Below are 23,725 nucleotides of genomic sequence, written 5' to 3' on the forward strand. Positions count from 1 at the left end.
CGACCGCAGGTGACAACTAGTAGGAAATAGATATATAAAACCGTATTATTTACCGTATATGTTGAATAAAGGAATTTGAGTTTGAATTTGAGTTTGAGTATACAACAGTAAGAGACAGCGCGAAAGGGAGGAGAGGCGAAGGTTCCCTAGACGGGGCACAACGCACTTTCCTTACGTGACGATTTATGCGAGCCGCGTAAAATAACTTCGTTCCAATAGATTTCATCTACTTAATTTAAAACTTGAAAAAAATCTTCCTTTTTAAATACGAAGTGAAATTGATTGTGATACGTTTTCCAGTCAATTCCCTGTGACTGCATCTATTTGATACAAACATCTGATCATCAGTAATAGATGTCATTTTTTTATAAACGTAATTTTATCGAAAAATATTATAGAAAAATGGGAATTCCACGATGAAACCCAGCGTGACGCGTACGGTGGGATTTGACATGATGGATTGATTATGCTCGGCATATTTTGGGTATCTACTTTTTACGCTGGGGAAATAATCATATATTTATTTTTTACAGAATATGACGTCACTATTTTTTTTCTAAAGCGTCAAGTTTGATTTGGCCTATCATTTTTGGCTGTCAATTTGGGGTCGTGTATAAAAATATAATATTTACAGAGTGTACTCAGTGTAAGTGTATTTAAAGTTAGAGCCAGCCTATATTATAAATTGGTTAGTTTGTTTGATGCGTTGCGTTCATTAGGCATACAACGGCATTTATTAAATAAAATGGCTGAACTATTCATTTAAAACTATTAAATAAGTATTTTTAGGTCAAAAAATAAATTCTAATATTTAGGGAATATTATCTAGTACAATTATATTATTAAAAATATATTTTTACCAAGTTATATTATTATTTGGTATTAGTATAAAGTATTTTGGAAAAATCTTTTAGATGTGTTTCGCAGTTAAAAGATTTTAGCTTACGATTGTCAATGTCTCACTGATTGTAAAACAATACGGACTATTAAAAAATAAATTTGGTACTTTTCCCATGTTTTTTTAAAGTGATTTGGGAAATACGTGTGTAGTAGTTTATCTAACATGAGGTTTACTTTCTTCACATACTTGATACCTAAGCACAAGGTTCAAAATAAAAATATTCGGATATATACGGATCCGAATTTCCGATCTATATATGTACATATACATTTTTTTTTTCTATTTAAACCAAGTACACATTTTAGTCTTACTTTCTAATATAGAGTTACGATGTAATAAAATCCTTATTGAGTTCGTACCTCGGCATTCGTAGACTAGACTAGACTAGACTGTAGACGTAGGCATTCATATATAATATATAAATTTATTTCATTATTTACAAAAAGCAAAAAAAAACCCATGATTGATCTTTTATCTATAATTAATATTATGTTAATATCTATACTGGTAAATTTTAGTTTCTGCAATAATTATTATAAAAATATGTTAAAAAGAAATGTTAAATATACTCTTTTGGACAAAGAACGATTTCGAATATCAAAACGTACAAAAGATATTATATTTGCAAAGTTAGCATTGCAACCAATATCTTAATATATGCAAATTAGTTACTTTCAGTATTGTAGAAATATAATATAAAGTCGAATTTACAGGACGCAAAACTATCTAAATAGACTAGTTAAGTTAATTTTGTTGCATTGCATGTTCATTCAAAGTTTCGTATTCAAAAGCTTATAGGAAAGTTTTCGAGTCAAGCTTCCAAGATGTTACTATCAATTTATTCTGAAATAATCACTGAATATACTTTAAATAAACGTCGTATTGTTATTATTATGTTTTTTGTATTATATATTCGTCTAACTAAATCATATTTTGTAACAAATTTGTTTATCCACATAAAGTACTTTATTCTCTTCCCCAAAAACGTAATATCCTATATTTTTTTTTGTTAAATAAGTTATGGATAGGGAGAGTCAATAAATTTAGTATTTTTTGGCTCGGAGTTCGCATAAAACGCAGTCGTCACTCGATAGGAACGGTCGGCGTTTCTTTCTGCCCGCGGCTTGGCAGCTTATAGCAAATATTCCAACGATATCAAATTTTACGTTAGCGAAATTCTTATTCTTACAAATGACACATTCAGATTATTGCGTGCGATGAATACTGAGCAATTATAATACATAATACAAAACCTACATTGTTATTTATTTTAACCAATTAATAACTGAGGTTATAAGTACAAGAAAAACAAATAAGATTATTGTATAAAAAAAACAGTAGATAAACGTAACTTTTGGATATGGTCATAATATACATAAAAATAAAGATTCTTAGTATTTTTTAATACGAATACTCGTTATATTATTTTTGTGACGTTGTAAATTGTCGTCCTGTAAATATTCCACCGCTTTGATAAAACTACCCCTTCTTTTGAAATAATCAGTTCAGGTGCAATCACTCACAATAGTTTGATCAGAAATACATCAGAGATGACCAGAGAGGGTCGAATTAACAGGGCTACCAAAGAAAGGTAACATTCAGGACCAATAGCTCAAAGCACTTGCTGTGATATAAAAGTGAATAACTACCAATTTCTTAACTTCCTCACAGATTATAAATCTACAATTATTCGATAAGTATTATTACTGTTACTCAGCAGGTATACGTAGCTGCATCTCATGTGCAGCTCCGCTAACTTCTAGTCCACCAAGTAAGGAACGTAATTTCATATTATAATTACAAAAAAGGGAGTCGTGTTGACCCTACTAGGTTACTTGTAGCCACTGTTATAAGATGTGAATCTTAACCGACCCAAGTAACATTATATTCATGAGCTTAATTTGTATTTATATTTCGTCTCGTGCTCGGCAGTGAAGGAAAACATCGTGAGGACCAGCACATGGTGCATAAGAATCTACCTCGTTTATCCACCTACCCGCATTGTTAACGTGGTGGAGTAGAATGCAAAGCCTCAAAATGGAGAGGAGGCTTTTGCCCAGCGGTGGGACGTTAATGCTGATACTTTACTTTTATATCATAGAAGCTTAGCGTGATAATTTATTCGTTGCTGAAAATATAACTGAGATAAGACTACAAAAATAAACTTTTACTTTTATGGAGAAATGTTTGAGGTTCCTGGGGGAGTTGGAATCTTTATCAGCGTGTTCATGTTATCACGTCCATCTTTTCGACGATGTGTTAGTAAGTAATAAATACAGCAAATACATAATCTATACTAATATTATAAAGAGATACAATTTGTTTGTTTGTATACATGTAGGGATAATCTCCGGAACGAATGAAATATTTTTTTTTCGCTGGTATAAATATATATTGTTTCAAAGTGCTATAGGGTATAAGTTATATTTAAATCATATAATTTTCTTGGGTTACTAGTATGTTATAGCTTGATGCTATTAATTAAATTAAATTAAAAGAAGTTTTTAATTTAATTATAAAGACAAATAACTAATTTTTTTATATTAGTACGAAAGATCTACCAATATTGTTAACACAATTATTGGACACAATTATTGAACACATCAATACAGATATTGCCATACTACGAGTTAATTTTTATTTATAAAAAACTATTGACCGAATAATTGAAGATGATACAAAAGGCGGACTCAATGCTAGGAGACATTCTCTAACAGTTAACCTTAAGGCTAATCATAAATACTTTAATATAATTAGAATTTCGATGAAATTTTAATTGTTATATTATAAATATGTTCGATTGATTTATATATGTAGCTAAAATTCCGTTAAGACGGATATTGAAAAGAGCATTTTCTATTTTAAATTATGATATTATACCGGAAACGAAACTTTAGCGTCACCGGATGCGCAGTGGAGATTCTCAGGGTCACAAGTTAGCACGCGTTCAGATGTTTGCTGTAGTGAGCCAAGATACATACTTCATAATGTTTCGTTATATATGTATTAAATATTATGATAGTGTATATTGCCAGTTTTTTATTTTATAGTATATTTATTGTTAGGTATAATTAATATGCGATAGTTTTACGGACTATATTAATAATTTTATAAGTACTCGTACTGATAATGCAGTCTTAATGAGTACATTGCTACAATGACGGGTCATATAAATAAAAAAAAAAAATATATATATATTTAAAGTGCATACGTATTAAAGGCATGTGTGAGGCACAAACTGCTCACCCTACACACTAGCTCTGCTATGCGGCTGCTTTTCTACCCCAAATGTACCTCGCCGGATACTTGTTACGAAGCGATATCCATCGGATGTCAACTTTCTATAGTGGCGAAATATTCATCAGTGTGTGTGACACGTTAAGTGTATACGAACATAATTTGCCTTAGTGTGCGTTCATTGTATCATATTTTCATATCTTATGTAATAAAAAACAGAACGGCCTCTAACGGCGTATAATGTGTTCATGATATCATAGTTTTTTTTTCTCATTACTTCATATTCTATCTATGTGATTATAGAAATTGTAACAACTAAATTAGATCTCAAAGTTAGAATTGCTACAAGAATGCAATAATTAAAAACAATAAGTTTTCTATTCGATAGTTAATGAAATCGTTTGGAAAACAAAACTATCTTAATGCAAAATGTTAAAGTTTAATTCGTTCTGGAGTACTGGAACTATCGTATTATTGCAACGAAACTCCCGTGAAATTGTAAATAGAAAATTAAATGGTTCTCTTAAAATTTTATCGTGCCTTCGTTACGTATTGTGCTGTTTTGAAAATTGTCTCGCAGAGTAACATTCTCCGGAATATCTTCTAGTTATCAGGCTTCGCTTTATCGTGGAATAAAGCTAGACCTAGATCTGCGTTATGTTCTTAATAGTGAAACAATTTCGAAAATTGTTCTCATATCATTTATTCCATTTAAGTTGGTCTGTATACAGTTTAAGTAAAACATTTAAAAAGAAAATCGAAATATTTAGTCTTGCGGTATATTCAAATGTTTCTGTTTAATTATATTGTAAATAATAATAAAAATAATAATAAATATTATTATAGTTTCGAAATAACATGTTTCCGTTCAGAGTGTAACTGTGGAAATTTCTTACATTAGGCATTTACATACCTATTGTAAGATTAAAACAATATAAAAAATAATAAAAGAAGAATTTAATTAGTTTTAATAAATTATTATTAATTTATTAAAATTAATTGTTAAAAACAATAGTATAAGTCAGTCAGACAATCTCCAATTTCAATAAAAATACATATTAATAAAATTACAGTGTAGATTGTCTTCATATGACTTTTTTTTTAAATGTTTATGACAAAGACGATTAAACGTTTTAAAAAAGTAAGTACATAAATTCAGACTTCATTCAGATTTTATTTTGTAAAGTGAGATCTAGATCTATTTTTATTTTGGGTTGTTTTCATCAAATGAGTCTTACAAATACACATATACGTTAGACCTGCTAATGAAAGCGCTCGGAAACTGCAACGAGCTTTTGATTACGAGCTTCCAGTGTGCATGCAATGAATCCACAGCATTTCGACTGGTTGGAACTTTGATAAAGACAGCGTCCGACGATCTCTCTTCAGTCTGATAAATGATAGTTGCAATTGATAGATAGTTAATTACAAAATCAAAATCCTAAATAAAATTGATGTTTTGATAAATATTTGAGACGAGATGACAAAGGAAATAGCGTACATGGGTTAATTTTTTTTTTAACAAAAAAGAACTAACCTCGAATACTTTGGGAGCGAAGTCGCGGACGGAACTAGGACTAGTAAGTAATAATAATAACCACCTGGCCTAATTTCAGACGTGCTATTTATTCTCAAACGATACTAGCCAGCTGTAGTATGGCAGGCTATAGTGCTCGAGTGTGTGTTTAAACACAGGTGTATTTCTATTCAGCCATTAAGCTGGTAAAATAATACCAACATGAATTGTAGTCGTGGTAATCGTCTGCCTTTTTGTCTTTATTATCTAGCGGACTCAGATGGGTAAACAAATACATTTTAAATATTACTGCATTTAAAATATGCTGGGAAAATGGGCTATCCGGTGGTAAGTGGTTACCCCTCCCAGATATTGATAATGTAAGTAATATTAGTCACCTTACTAATGCAGGACTGTATATAAATCGAGGGATTGCGTCTTTATATTTTATCTTTATTAATAAATAAAAATATCTTCGCATTTCTAGCAAAAGATATTTAAAAGTTTTGGCATCGGTCACATTTATTATATTGCACGATATTTTTTGTTTTTGTTACGAAGCAGCAATCATAATATCAGATCAAATTATTCATGTATTTTATGTGGCCTTTCAAGAAATATTTTCTTCTCTATTAAGAAATAAACGGCCAAATACGGCTTTGTATCGCCAACTGCGTCTTGTTTTGTTGTAGACATATTTCACTTCGTTCATTTTCTTTGACAATCTTAACTATAAATTAATTATACATTGAAGTTTTTATACCAATAACAAATAGTATATTTAAAGAAAATACGCAATGGATATGACACAACGCGATATTATGGTTAAAAATAGTTGTAATGCCTTTGTGTATGGCGGCCGCGGTCAAGATAAGGCTCAATGAATTGTGACAAAATAGCCGGTCGTGTTTATTGTGGCCGGCGGCAGACGTACGCCGGCTATTCCGCGCTCAATCTCCATTGCCGGGCCAGAATTGCTCTCGCCCCTCGACCATTTACGACTATAGTTTTATTCCGTGCAAAACGGTTTCGCTCATTAATCTTGAGTACTTTTAGTACGGTCTGGAGATCTTACCGCGTTCGTGTAATGACTTCGAATAGCGCTGTGTCGGGTTAAGGAAATTTTTGTGTAATAAATGTTTAGTTAAAACTTGGATACCTTTTCACTAGGCCACATATACCATATAAATTATACGTAACCGCTTGCTTTAAATTCTCCAGCATAAGTAAGCCGAAAATAAATGAAACCTAAAAATACGTCTAAATTTTCGAAGTCCATTTAATAAGGTCGTTAAACATATGCGACAAATTATATGTACATATGTATGTATATTTAATTTTTTCAATATTATTCTATGGAAAAGCAAATTCAAGCACTTGCGCGTACTCCACGTAACATCATTGAAACATTTTCGCGCCGAATTTTTTTTAATGCAGAAACGTTGCTTTCACATTTAACCTTTAAATTAATCCTTTTCGCGGTCACGTGACAATTGCAAAAAAATAACTGTTAATTTTTTCGCAAAGTTCAACATGGACTATAGGGTTAGGAAGAATCTTCGTTTAACGATAGGTATTTAAAACATACTGTAGTGATTAGCACAATATTCTCCTTTTTTTTTTTAATTTTCGGCAAAACTGCCAGCGAAAGCGGTTCGCACAGTTACTAAGCAAGTTAGAAAGCAAAAATGCTTTAGAAATCGGTCTTTAGTGGATTCCCGGACATCGAGGCGATTCAGTTGAAACTCAGAATTCTGACGCGATTTGGATTGGTTGCCAGCAAAATTCAACGTTGACAGGAGTTTGACTATGAGTCAATCCCAGCAAACAGCGTCTTATGTAAATAGATATTTAATTAACAAAGTCAGAATTAACATCACACTACAAGTGGCTCATATGATATATGCATTCATTTTCTGTTTAAACGCTGCCAAATTCAAAACAAAGATCTTTATAGTGATAGCACTATCGTAAAGTTGGCAATATATTTTAAGACGTGTATTTTCAACAATTGCAGTGCGATATATGTTTAGCTAAATTATAATATGCAAGTATAACTTACTATGATAAAGCGCTACTCATTTAATCTTAATTTTTAAATTATAAATATAAATACAGGCACAAGGGACAGCTTAGTTCCCAAGGTTGGTGGTATTTTGGCGATGTTAGGAATGGTTAATATTTCTATGAGCGCTAATGTCTATGGGTGGTGATATTAAACGTCGTGGCTTATTTGCCGGTCCGCCTACTTATTACACAAAATATATATATGTATATAGTTTAATATTCAATACATAACAATCATTAATCGCTGTAGATAATCTAACGATTTCAGTGATTTGAGGTGAAGCAGGATAAATGTTTGTCGTGGTACAAAACAAAACAATTCTTTAATAATTATCACCATATGTTCTAGTTGCAGACACGTTTTTAATTAAGTGTTCCGCATCCATTGCTCATATTTATTGAGGCGTGGTCTATATACCTCTACTGTAGTAAAACTATATACTCTAACTTTTAGAAATTTTTAAAGTTTTGTACCAAAACAATACCTAGAGATAAAATAGATTCCATTTAAATGCATATGAAATAGTAAAATTTTAAAGCAAAATATAAAATTCATCAATCACCTAAAGTTATATATTTCTACGTATGTCAATTGTGATTAAGACTTTGTTATATAAAATGGCGGTAGGTTACTGAAACTTGCCTATCTATTAACGTCATGCTACTTGGCTACGCTTTTTCATCACCTATGGTGCCCGTTTCCTCCTGATAGCAAACAAAAAAGTCGTCGTATGACAATGCGAACATTCCTGTAGCACTACAATAGCGCGGGAAGCATTGTGATTGCCGTTGTTTTATTTCAATTGTTGGTCAGCGATCTCGTGCAAAACTTTGACAACCCAAAACTAATTAATTTTGGTAATATTATGTCGTTTGAATAATACATATACAATTTTAATTTAAATATATTTGTTATCTTTTGAATATAAGAAACCTATTGAGTTTCATCTTGTCGATTTTATGGTCATTATAAATATAATTGACGATTCAAACTTTAAAGGGCATTGTCCATTTCTGGCTCGGAATTGACGGAATATTTATTAGAAAATAATTCAAACAAAAATATTTTTTAATTAAAACAAGAACTTGTATGTTTTTTAGTTGTAACAATTTGCATCGATGAAAACAACAATTAATAATCATTTTAATTGATTCAAATTATTTTTATTTACATCCGTTTTTGAGAGTCGAGTTACTGGCATAGAAAAAATATTTATTTCTACTGATATTCGACGATATATTTTGAATCGATATCATTTAACTGAATTAAAATTTAGTGTTCAATCGTCAAAATGTTTTACTAAAAACCGTATCCGAATTGCGTAGAACATACGGTGCATTATTAATCGCTAAAATTATTGAAATAGAGATGTTTTATTACATGCACCAACTTCGATATAAAATTTTTGATTATCGCTTTCAATCAATCAATCAAAATATACTTTATTCAAGTAGGCTTTTACAAGCACTTTTGAATCGTCATTTAACAAACTATTTTAAGTAAAGCTACCATTTTAAAAGATTAAATTGTTTATGGGCAATATTTTTATAGCAAAAATAAAACAATGAATATTTGGTGTATTCATTGTTTTGCTTGTTATTCAGTTTTAGTTTTAAATTTACAATTTGTGGATATCAGCGTTGTTTATTGCGACTTTATGCCCAAATATTGTCCTCGAACTAAACATGGGTGAGCTACTGAATCCTACTGAAGACGTATTAATAGAAGGGACGTTCAAATCAATCGAATTGAGATGCATTAATTGTGGTTCCGAGATTACTTGAGGGATAAAGCATCGACCAAGAGGTCGAGGGGGATGATCGTATTACAACAGTAGATCGCGTCAGAGGTCGTAAGTGTTTAATTAATTATTTGGTCGCCATAATTCGACATCAAAATCACCTTACTATTGTAGTGTATCTATAATAGTCTATATTAATTATATCCACTAATGAGTATATTTATTTTGATAAAAAACATGTTCGAAGTGTGTTCATATTATGCATTACCCGGGAGTTGCTTATGTTGTTAATGACAATGTATGTGAGTAGTAAGTTTTTTTTTATTTTGTTATCTGTATTTCTTTCTTTTTTAATAGATTACTAATAATAGTGTATCGTTGTTTCTATCCACTATAAAAAAAAGCTTTATTTCAATTGCTCAAATCAAATGGAATCTGTCACCCATGCTAGCAGCAAAGTGACCGGATGTCAACTCATAACCTTAAGCCTGTTCATCAAAGTCCTTTAACTATCACTCTGTATTATTGAAATATGTATTTTTTTTATGGCATTGGTTTGCGGACGAGCATATGGGTCACCTGATGGTATATACTCAGCAATTTACTATTATTATTTTTATATGATATAGATAGGCGGATGAGTAAGTAGTTACCACCACTCATAGACAATAGCACTGAAAGAAATATTAACTATTCCTTACATCGCCAATGTTGTGTCAGCTGGGCTACCAAGAGAGGCTAAATCCACTTGCCCTGTTCTAAGTTCTAAATATTATTTTAATTAATAATTAGAAGATTTTCCGCTTAAAACACTAATAGAAACGTCTAGATACAAAACATTATTAATAATATTAATTGTAATCATTATTTTTATTCTTAGTGGTTATTCTTACTTCAAGCCAAACACATAGGTATACACAGACACCTTTATTTTATTTAAAAGCAGTCGAATTAAGGCATTAATTTCTAAAGCACTTGATGAAAAACGAAGAAAGGTAAAATTTCGATTTTATTGCTTTTGACGTCTCTACGATCGTAAACCTGGAAATTCTGGATATCGAAAATACATTCGGAATTCGGTTTTGCTGATAACAAGACCTTCTAGAAGTTTAAATGCACATTTCGATATTTCAAATACGAAAACGTTAAAACAAAAACAAGGATATAATTGGAATGTTACTTATCGGAAAAAAACCTATAACGAAATCCGGGAAAGTACTGCAGTTTGATATTAATGCGAGAAGCGCTGATGGTTAAGATAAATAATTTTACAAACACTTAATCTTACAACTAACCGATTTCTTTTCAATTTAAAATATCTGATAATAATTTTATAACATGTTTTGATGTTCCATTTTAATTATTAATCTATTTTAATACGTTTTTTTATTTTGTATGTTGGAAAAATAACCTTCGTAGATGGTTTTCCAAATAAAATTGAATGCCATTATGTTACTGCTTTAGATAGAGCCATGGCGCTCGGATGGCAATTTGTCCGTGATAAAAATTTTAGTTCGTCGAATCTCGATCAGACTAGTTATATATCAAGCTAAAGTTATGCTTATGTTATAAATTATGAGCCCAGATGGTTCCGTGGTTAGAACATTAACATCTTAACCGATGAGTGCGGGTTAAAACCCAAGCAAATACTAAATTTCTATGTACTTAATTTGTGCTAATCTCGTGAGGAAACTTGCGTAGTAGAGCCATTCAATTAAATTCTCTCAGATGTGTATCCATTGACTCGGAAAGGAGCAAGGGTACTTTAAATATGAGAATAGGCCTTAGCCCACCAGTGGGAGACTTACAGCTGTTACTTACCGTTGCTTGTCGTTTTGTAAGTTTATTTTATAAGGAACCATTATATGCTGGCTTTATTTAGAACGTGTGTGATAATGTTATATCAAGGTTCTCTGTTAATATTTAACCATTGCTTTTACGTATACAAAATACATAACGTTTTCGTAACGACCCATTTCATAGAACTGAAAGGGGAACAAATCTGATTTCAGTTTAACATTGTAAGTCATAGTGTACTTTATAAAGTACTGGTTGTAGCTCGCGGTTTTATTCGCGTTTCATTGTTCGTCAGAGGTTATGTATAAAAAATAGTCTATGTATAATAAGAGATGACCCCTTGGGGTTTAAGATTGCTTCATACAATCATCAAATTTCATCAGATTTATTTCAGTGGTTTTGTCATGAAAGAGACAGAGGGATATAGTTACTTTCGCATTTATAATATTCGTATAGATAAATTAATAGACGCGGTGAGCACTTTAAATTTGAATATTATAGAGAGAAAGCATTGTACTGTGTTATTTACGTGTTTGTTTTATATATTTAGAGTAAGAAAAACATATTAAAATGGAATTGTCAATAATTTCGATTCGAATTTCGAACTTGAAAATCTATATTTTTATTTTAGTTAAAATTCATAAAAAATAAATGTATCTAATTTATAATAAAATATTCTAATTCTTCTTAATATAATATATGAAATATACATAAACATATACTATATACATATACGGAAAACTTTCCAATCAGTCTGAAGCGTTATTCTTAGTATGTATTTTTTGTAATACATTAGTTTGTTAAATATATATATAAAAACACAGGAATTACGAAGTTAATATTTTTAAAGATATTTTCATAACGTTTATTATAATGAGGAAACATTTATTTGCTTGTAATCGATAAACTCTGAAACGAGTAAACCGATTTAAAAATTCCATTCACCATTTGAAAGCTACTTTATACAGAGGCAATATAGGCTTTACAAATGGCTAAACAAATTGTATTTATAAAGAAAATCAGAAAAAAAAGTGCGAATGTATGTGTTACTGTAAGGGCTCTTATAGTTTTAAACTGAAAACCATGCGAGCGTAGCCGCGGGCACAGCTAGTAATCAATCAAGTCGATAATGGAGTTATGTAATTTATTTTTATTACTTATATACGTTTTATAGTTGCTGAAGATTTGTTTTTTGCCACAAAACTATGAAAGAGTGGCTTAAAGCAGATCCAATAAATCTTCTATTTTGGCTCGCCACCACAATACTCAATCGTGTTTAGGGTTATCAACGCTCCGGTTTTTTAAATAAGATATTTAAAATGTTAATATTAAATGATAATAAATAAATATGTTAAAAATAATTGTACGCTATAATCTTGTATGACAATAATGTACCACTCTGTTTGACTTGCCTTTTCGCCGAGGACAAAAACAAATAAATTGTAAGCACGTTATTACACTGTAAGTTCAATTAGAAACACAATTACGTTTGTTCACATATACATTACACATAGTATGTAATGCATTAACATATTCACACGCCTGCTAAAAATATAGTGTCATAATTGCAAGTGAAAATTTTTATAGTCTATTTATTGATTATATCATTTTATTAAAATTCAGTGGTGCTTGCCTGAAATTCAACCTCGTTTTTGCGTTTTAAATTTTGTTTTAAATTAGAAATATGGACGTTTTAATTTCAATGTAATTGCGTATTATTGATCACCAAGCCACATTGAAACAGCGTGGTGGAATAAGCTCCAAACATTCCCTTCAAAAGAAGAGGCCCAACAATGGGATATAAACAGGCTGCTACTTTTTTATTAATATAATATAATATCATTTTGGTATTTTCGCTTCTTGTCAACCCTGGTCACACTTGATGCCACTGCTTCTTCCTCGTGGCTTGGCAAGTTGGCACTCACAAAATTCCCCTTTTACACTTTAAACACTTTTGCATTTTTGATACATTCAACGATAAACTATAAGTTACCAGTTCCAGTAAAATATTGTACGGTGAGTTGATCATTTTAATAGACGTATTAATTGTGTCAAAATATTATATTATATGTTATTTAATGTGGTTAAGTTTAAAAGATTATAAACATTAATTAAAAAAAAATTAATGGGAAAAAACTTACACATACAAAAAATCGTGTTTATTCTAACCGCTGAAGAGATCCTTCTACTGAATCCAATCCTAGGTGTTATCAGGACATGCTTACTATATAAATTTCCTCGGAACTGAACTTACATATTTTTTTTATGTAAAAGGTCGGTAAACGGGCAAATTGACCACCTGATGGTAAGTGATTAGGTAACATAGACATTTCGATTCCGTAGGATGTGATTCTAATTAATCTTGCAAGATTTCAGCTAACTTACAATCAAACATTGCGAGTTGAATAAACGCTTCTAAAAATATTGTCTTCTTTTGAATATCAAATCGAAATAAAAGATATGAACGTTTACAAATTAAACCACTAATGTTTCAGGTCACAATGAACCTTACCGTAGTCGCCTATGATCTGTAACATCTGATATCTAACCTTGTATAAAAGCAACATTAATATTATATCCTCGTAAAAAGGTTAGCGCTACCTGACAGTTAACTCGAGCTCCGCGCACGCATATTGGTCAAATAAAATAGCGCGCGCTTCACCGGCTTCCTGTTACAAGCTTCCGTCCCTTTCACGTTATCATTCCCACAGATTGCAGGAAGGGAGATAAAAGATGTTACACAACAATAAGAACTTTTATACATTCCTTAATCAGTTGGAATTAAAAGTAAAAAATATTATAACTGCAATTAAAATTGAAGTTCAAATTAAATATATTTTTATAATCTGTCACTTTGACAGCTTAATAAATGTACGTATGTGGTTAGAATAAATGTGTCGGGGTAGCTACTCATGCGTTGTACTACCGCCAAATAGCAATACTCTGCAATTCTGCATTCCAATTTTAAGGGTGACTGAGCTAGCTTCGTTACAAGCACAAGGCGTAATATCTTAGTACAAGCGATTGATAGGAAATTGATAGAGCTAGGAATGGTAAAATCTTCGTTATAAAACCATATCTAGACTTACTGAAAATACGAATGCGAGTTTAATTGCTAAAAAGTAAAAAATAAATAAAAAGTAAATAACCTTTTTAAAAAACAAGCTCCTATTTAAATACTTATTTTTAATCAGTGGCACAAAAATAAAATTTCATGCTTCTAACTTAAAAATGATGGACTTCCAGACTAACCTGTATACAAAATGTCAACCCCTACTTTTTCCCTTTAGGCGTAAAATATCAAGAAACGCTTAAATACGTATCTACTTATTTTTGATCAGTATCCCAAAAATAAAGTTTCATGTTTCTAATGAACTTCCATACGAACGTTCAACCGCTATTTCATCCCTTTAGGGATAGAATATCCAAAATTCCCTCCTTAGTGGGTGTCATCATATGTTAGTTTATAAGTGTACAGCCTAAAATATAAGTTTTATGCTTCTAGTTCTAAAAATTCTAAACATGACAATACTTTCAACAACTTACAACCTTTCATCCCCCTTTTCAACCCTTTACAGCACTTTTTTCCAAGTAAAACGTAGCCTATGTCCTTTCTCAGGCTCTAGACTATTTATGTACCAAATTTCATTTAAATCGGTCCAGTAGTTTTGGTGTGAAAGCGAGACAGACAGAAAGACTGACAGAGTTACTTTCGCATTTATAATATTAGTATGGAAGTATGGATTTCGGTTACCATCAACATCTGGCTTGCGTCACGTGACAGGCCCTTTCATATAACAGATTTACAACATATCCGTACTTGTGACAACATACATGATTATATGAATTCGTTTTGTAGTCCTTTTTAAAACGCTCTCATTTCAACTATGGTATATTCCATTACTTAACAAGCGAAAAATATTATTTTTCATTTTCCCCTCACGTTATACTAAACAAATGTTCTCAGATAGTCCTGAGGGACACCAACTACCCACGTCACACAACAAGGCCTGTCATACCGTTTCTTTGTAGTCGTAAATAATATGAAGATTCCGAGATAATTGTTTCTGACGAAACCACTCACAAAGAATGATTATTGTCTGGATTTCTGTAGCGGATTATAAAAGCGTTATTTCAATTATTAGTATGTTTCGTATAAATACTCCTTGTCAAAGCTATTCTTTCGTGTGTTAAGAAGGCAGATACACATCGCTACGCAGCTCCTTTAGGATTGCTTGAAATTATAAAACACTAAATAAATTATCAATATTAACATAGACAGATTGTCACAGCCCATCACAGTCCGTCACAGCTGCATATGATACCATTGAAAATCGGTGTTGGGTTTGGAACTCACTTTTTTATATTATTGTTTTCTTTATGTTGTGTTTTTTTTTTTAAATTAAATAGTCTGTTTGTACTTTTTTCAATTGTGCCATACCCTATGTATAACCTTTTACAAACAGTCTTAAGCTCCCAATCCAATTAACCTAACCCTGTTCAAGACATACCTAATTCGTACGCTTGAGTAAAAATAAAATATATCAGAAGACATGTATATAATTGCTCTAACATACATAAACATATACATAATCAGCCTGTAAATTTCCCACTGCTGGGCTAAGGCCTCCTCTTCCGTTGAGGAGAAGGTATGGAGCATATTCCACCACGCTGCTCCAATGCGGATTGGTGGAATACACATGTGGCAGAATTTCGTTGAAATTGGACACATGCAGGTTTCCTCACGATGTTTTCCTTCACCGCCGAGCATGAGATGAATTATAAACAAATTAAGCACATGTAGATTCAGTGGTGCCTGCCTGGGTTTGAACCCGAAACTTGCTCTATAAATAGTAATAGAACATAAATGAAATATTAAAAAAAAATATATTAAAATCATTTAACGAACTCTATTTTCATTTGAATTTATTTCATGATGCCCTGATTGCCCTTAAAAAGAATAGTACAAAGAATTTGTTTGAGATAACTTAAAGATATTCAAATATTTTATCTCTCTGCGAAATTTATTTAGCTACATCTGCATTTCAAATGAAATAAGTTTTTATTGATAAAGGAATAACTGAGAAATGGAAAAATGCACCCGTCCGATTAATTTTTTGTATTCATTTTCTTACCCATGTGTTATTTTATTGAAAACATTCGTTTGTTCCTATAAATATTCAAAAACGCAAGAATTGATATAGTATGACACCTCATTTCCTGTTGAACTAACCGTATTTATTTATTAGCACCAAGTCGAACAGAGTACATATTTAGTGTGTTTTATTTCTAGAATATACATAACATTTCTCAGTATTATTTGGTGGTAGGGCTTTGTGCTAGCCCATCTGAGTAGGTACCACCAACTCATCAGATATTCTGCCGCCAAACAGCAGTACTCAGTATGGTTGTGTTTCGGTTTGAAGGATGAGTGAGCCAGTGTAAGTACAGGCACAAGGGACATAACATCTTAGTTCCCAAGGTTGGTGGCGCATTGGCGATGTAAGGAATGGTTAATATTTCTAATAGCGCCATTGTCTATGGGCGGTGGTAACCACATGCCATCAGGTGGCCTATGTGATCAGCCTACCTATATCATAACGATATGTGCCGAAGAAGATAAGTTTGTGAGTAAGAAGAACTATCTTTCTGTCTCACTCGCTCCCGGAATCATAAGTAAGAAACCCAATAAGAAAACATGCATGTGTCAAATAAAATTCTGTCTCCATATGTATAAACGGATTTGTTTTTTAGTGAGGCATAAGCGCCATTGTAGATCTGTTCTGTTACGAAGGCGCAGTAAACACAGCCTCACCGATCTTTCCCGTTAGTATAAGGTAAAGCAAAGTATTGATATTTGGCTGGAGAATAATTGATAAGTGGTTAGTTTCCATCCAAACGGGTTTGCACAAAGCCCTAATATCGGTTAAGTGTTTTCCTTCAGTTGAATAGAATAGTAGAATACGGCCTAAATTCTCTAAAACAGCTCAGTCCTTAGGATAGAACATTTTCATACTTACTGGTTGACATAGAATAAAAAAAACAGTTTAACAAAATGTTTAAACGAAGTTTAATGCTACAAATACTAACTAATTTTTAATAGAATAAAAACGAATAAATTACCATTTTATTAAACCACGTTTAACTAATAATTCAATATCGTTCCATAAATCTATTTACCATAATAAAATATCGAATACGTATTTTCATTTCGCAGACAGACGCTTAAGGTCGAGTGAGAATTAATATTGTATTCGTTGAGCGCGCCGGCGATGTTTCACAGATGTTTACGACCTTATCGCGATATTCGATAACATTCGAACGCTATACAAACAACACTTTATTTGATTTTGAGAAAGTGAAATTGAATTGTGGCCTTCCTTTCAAACTACTTCAAAAAAGGTGGAGGTTTTATATTGATTTGTAAGTCGTTTTTTGTGTGATCACTGATTATTAGAAACGGCTAGACTGATTTGATTTGAATCAGTCTAGTCTAGCTGTAATATTTTATTTGACTTACAAAAAATCTAGTTAACCTTTATTTATAAGGCTTAGATAAGTATGTTTTAATGGATTTTGTTTATTTTACTTTTCGAAATCTTTTAAATGTGTTTATTCTTAACTAGCTGCCCGCGGCTTTGATGGCGTGGAAATTGGTTATAAATAATTAAAACTAATTTAAAGTGTTACGTTAACTTAAAACCGCTTTGTAGATCACATTTGTGGTTCAACTTTCGTGGGCTAGATCCACCAGACTGTTTGTAAAACTCATTCTCGAACAGGCTATTTAGAAGTATCCTTGCTTTAATAATTGTCACGAAGCAGACGCGAACTGTATTCTTTTGAACTTAAAAAGGTTTCTCATCCATCCATCATCTACCGATAACTAGTCTTTACGATGGAGTGCCGTTCCTATTAGTCTGGCGCCGTTGCATAATTTTGGAGGTCTTAAACCCCTCAATAAAAGTATTGATACGCCAATCTTCTAACTTAAAAAATGACGGACTTCATTACTAACCTATATACGAATTTTCAACCTCTATTTCAACCCTTAGGGGTAGAATATCCAGAAACGCTTAAATACGTATTTACTTACTTTTAATCAGTATCTCAAAAATACAGATTCATATTTCTAACTTAAAAAATTACGGACTTCCATACAAACGTACAACTTCTATTTCACCCCCTTAGGGGTTGAATTTCCAAAATGTCTTTCTTAGAACTTACCAAATTTCAAGGCCCTAACTTTAATAGTTTACGCTTGGCGATGATGAATCAGTCAGTCAGGACTTGTTATTTTATATACTATATAGATAATATGTTGTATAATATTCAACATCGCACATAATTTACGGGCTTTTCACCATCATTTTCTGCGATGAGTTTTGAGTTTGTTCTCACAGAATACCTCTACAGTTTCATAGTTATATACTTAGTAATGCACCTTACATTAACTCACTAAGTTATTAACATCCGCCCACGCCCCGAAAGTACTAGAAACTATTATTTGACACGGCGTATAAACTCTTATTAAATTAAATAACTCATTGATTTTGTACAAATAACAATTAATATTTACATTTTGCAATTAAGACTACTAGTTTCAGATGTTTAAATGCTTAAAAAAAGTCTCGACTGACACTGATTGCTTTAAAAATATTTTTAGCCTATTATTTGATGATATTTTAATAAACACGTGAAATATAAAGGAGGAGGATATATTTCGCAGGTGGCATAAAAATAATTACAATTGTTCTATAGTAATTTACTTACCACCAGAAGACGCTTCCGCCTACCTATTTTAAGTAAAATAGAAAAAAAAATGTATTTGTTTTTATAATTGCATACACGACATTATTATAATCGGAAATGTTAACTTTTTATTGTTAATGAAGTATTTACGTGAATTTTAATTGTCTTGTTTAAAGTATTTTGCACCAGTCAAATTAACCTAAAGAAACAAATTAAAGGGCGCTTAGCGTGTTTTGATACACGTAAAGTAATAATCTAATGTCAGAGAGTGAAACTTTTTTGTACCTAATTAAGTAATTTTCATAAATTAAAAGTTATTGTTTACATTTTCGATTTTATCACAACAGTATAAGAATTTTACAACAATTCAGAGTATTATTTAATTTCAATTTATATATTCCAAAGGAATCATGAAATATAGGGTGACTGGTGTGTTTAATTTCTGTCTTACGTGCAAGAATTGTTTTTTTTTTAAATGAACAAAACAAAAGTGCCTTCTAATTTGTAAAAAGGTGTTTTTGATGTGTTCGCTCGCTTTTCTGCAATCTGTGGGTGTGATTTCGTGAAAAAGGACGGAATTGTACACAGGAAGCCGAATAAGCTCGCGCTATTTGGTTTGACCAATTGGCATGTGTGGTGTTGAGTTGACCGTCAAATGATACCAACCCATTTTTCGAGTGCATATAGAGTTAATATTGCATAGTAGCATTATATTCAATAACTCTAAGGCTATCTTATTTTTAGTTTTTTTTTTGTTACAATGTTTTTGTTTAAAAATGTTGTTTTTCTTTAAAAATCGGTAACAGCAATCTGACATTGTCGTATCAATTTCAAACTATAGTGGTTTTTAGAATATTTGTATGTGTATTAATAACTTGCTATTTTGTTAAATTTCACAAAAAGAACTTTCATGATGCTCTTCCTAGCCGTCACATAACATTAAAACACCATCGTATTAATTAACAAGCGCCACACCTATGTCGTTAAATTCTCATTAAGAATACACCCTTTTATAATTTTTACGCCCGCCCACCACGTAATTTTATCTTGATTCTATCATAGCTAATAAAAACTATTCAGCTATGTCATTAAATAGAAATGAAATCTGATAGTATTATTTCGAATATTTCATAACAACGTAAGATTTATTTCATTCTATGCTCGAATATATCAGTATGTATGACAAAACTGACAAGAACTTGAAACGGGATACGTCAGTTGTACGGTTCGTTTTGTATTTGCTGCAGTCAAATCTCTAAATCCATCAAACCTACTTTTTAATCAGCCTAATTCGTCTTTATATAAGGTGAAGGAAAACATTGTGAGGACCTGCGCGTAGCGGATGAAAATTTTCCAGATCTTTCAAATCTGCATTAATGCAGCGTGATAGACAAGAGTCCAAAATTTATCTAAAGGCTCAGCAGTGTATCATTTTTAGGCAATGTAAGATTGATGGTAACAATTTGCTATCTTTGCACTTCACTAATTTTACAGAATCTTTACATTTCATCTACTTTAATGTCATCCTTCTTAGCGGACCACGAGATGGATTGAAAACAAATGGACACTGGCCTTGTACGAGATTTGAATTATCAACTTTCGGTACAGATTGATGTGTACCTAAATTAATTATTGTTACCCTACAATTTTATTACCCACAATCACTTAATTAAATCTGTGAATCTTTGAAATGGCTGTTTGTAGGTTATGTCATTGATCTAGATCTGACCTAGAAAGAGACTTGAATATGTTTCAAGATGTCACGGTGTAAATTTCCACTATAAGTGGTCACTTCAAAGACTTTCATTTTAACTTTTTCATCTTTTTAAAGCTACTTTTTCATACAACACTTTATCCAGTGTTTTTATATGATATTTATTAGGAATTTATCTTGGACTAATTATTAATGTTATTGATTTTGGATATGTTTGTACTTTTTAAATTACTTAAGGGTTAGTGGGAATATTCTGTTAGAACTTTTTTTTTTTCATGGTATCGGTAGGTGGACGAGCAAATGGGCCATCTGATGGTAAGTGGTCACCACCACACATAGACAATGGCGCTGATAGAAAGAAATATTAATCATTCCTTACATCACCAATGCGCCACCAACCTTGGGAACTAAGATTTTATGTCCCTTGTGCCTGTAGTTACACTGGTTCACTCACCATTTAAACCGGAACACAACAATACTGAGTATTGCTGTTTGGGGGTAGAATATCTGATGAGAGGGTGGTACCTACCCAGACGGGCTTGCAAAAAGCCCTACCACCAAGTAAAACTTTGAACTTACTTGAAACTTAACGCAGAAACAGAACATGGTCGTGAAATGACAGAAAGTCGTATACGACATAATAACGATGATATTACAGGATACAGAATAGCGTCCGCGTTATTTGGATTTAACATTTCACGAGATATAAAGTTAGTTCTTACAGAACATTTAGACGTTAAGCGTGTTACATAAACTCCACCGTATTATACAAGAATTTCTTTCGAATATGACTTAGTTATTAAATTGGTAACATTCCTAAGATTTTATACAATTATAATGAATCATTAAACTTTGCAAATCACTTCTGTATTTTTGTAAATAACTAAAAAAAAACAAACTAGGATTGGTATTTAAAAATATTCCTACTAAATTTATAGCAACCTTCTAAAACACTCCATTACACCCTTTGAAATATCAATGTTACAAACCTTTACAATAAACACGAGATAACGTTTGAAAAGTCATTCGATAGCCAAGTAACCGTGGAAGTTTAACAGAGTTGGGTATGATTTACTGACGCAACTTCTGTACGGTTAAGTTCATTGTATGTAGCTAATTCTCTATACATGTTAATAGCACGTAGAATATTTTATTTGTACGAAATCTAAAATACCTTTATAGGAAAATATGGAGATGTTGTCTTTTGTAACGTCTAACTGAAATAATTATTAACACAATACACATAAAACTTATATCAGAAGGTGTAGCGCGTTTTGGAGAAGGTTTAGTTATTGTTATATAAGAAGCCGTGCTGTGCAGTTATACTCGCATTAAAATAAGACTATCATTGGAAAAGCGTGAATTTTATATTCTTTTTATCAAAATAAAAGTAAATACATAAATTAATAGTAAGGAATACAATTACAAACCCAATGGTATAAGTTTGTTTGATTTGTTAATTTCAGTATAATTTAAACAATTAGTAATTATTAACCTGCAAGTTAGGAGTATTTTCGGGACTTAATTACAGAAACGAATATCTGGTCAAAGGAAGTATGTATTGATTTCGCGGAGATGAAAATTGTAACTTACGTATACGTTTGATTAAGGTTACTAATATTAAGCTACAGAAGGGAAGAGATTAAATATAAGGTTCTGTGTCTGCAGCGTTACTCTAAATTATTTTAAAATATTGGAGTGTGAAAATTTACTTTAAAACCAAAAAAAAGAAAGTTACAGATTCTAGATTTAATAATCACTGTTATCGAGCAAATTGAAAGATCGAAGTTAAAAAATTTTGTGGGATAAGATACTATTTGGCTTGTTAGTTTTTTTTTTAATAATATTAGAATGATATCGAGGTAACGATCACGTGATAAATTACAAATGGCCGCCCTTATCTTACTTTATGTAAATGTAGTCCAGAGACTTACCGCATATGAATTATAGCCTTAGATAGTTCAGTCCCTCGTGACCTTGAAATGGAAAATATTTACATTTGTACGTAAACTTATAATGTATATTTATTATTTGAAGTTATTTTTCATTAGTAAATTTCATTTTCATGATCATTGTTTGTGAGATATAGTTTCTGGACGATCCCATGAGAACTACTTTGTTATGTGGGTAAAATTTGCTAAAATGAAATCTATTATTATATTGATATTTGTAATAACTTATTCAGTCGTGTGTCTAATAATAAATAAAAGTTAATTAATTTTAAATCGAATCAAAAATATATTTTTGACAAGTACGAATAGAATTAATTTCATTTAAGACAAATAATTTAAAATAGGAATGAATTTAGTAATGAAGATTATGTGGGGAAAAAGAGTAAACTGTGAGCAAAAAATTTCCTACCATTTAAATAGCATATTATTATAATTATGTTAATAAAATACAATTCTATGAATACAAAATATCCTGCTTGAAAATCAATTTATCCAATTAATCAACCAAACAGCTTTTATTAAATTAAACGCTTTTTTTTTTAATTAATGTTTTTGAAACATGAGATGCAAAATTAATTGGAAAAGCTAAAATTAGAAACGAACATCAATTACCTAACTATAATTTTAAAAAGATCAATGAAACAGTGATTATTATAGATACAGAGAAGTTCCCGCGTTGGTCTAGTACCGAGGCCGAGGATCCTAGATTTAAACCCCAGGTTGGGCCGATAATTAATCTTTCCAGTCTTGTCGGATTTGTCGTCTCATCGGATTGTAAGGGTGTGGGAAAAAAGAGTGCACCTGTATTTGCACGCACACTTGTGTAATATAATATTTTCTGCGTAGTTAGGTAGTCTTCTTTGAGATTGATGACCTCCGTGGTCGAGTTGTGTGTTCACCGGTTTACATGGATACGCCGCTCCGAGGTCCCGGGTTCGATTCCCGGCCGAGTCGATGTAGAAAAAGTTTATTAGTTTTCTATGTTGTCTTGGGTCTGGGTGTATGTGGTACCGTCGTTACTTTTGATTTTCCATAACACAAGTGCTT

The sequence above is a fragment of the Vanessa tameamea genome, chromosome 9, assembly GCF_037043105.1.
Source record: "Vanessa tameamea isolate UH-Manoa-2023 chromosome 9, ilVanTame1 primary haplotype, whole genome shotgun sequence".
Taxonomy (NCBI): Eukaryota; Metazoa; Arthropoda; class Insecta; order Lepidoptera; family Nymphalidae; genus Vanessa; species Vanessa tameamea.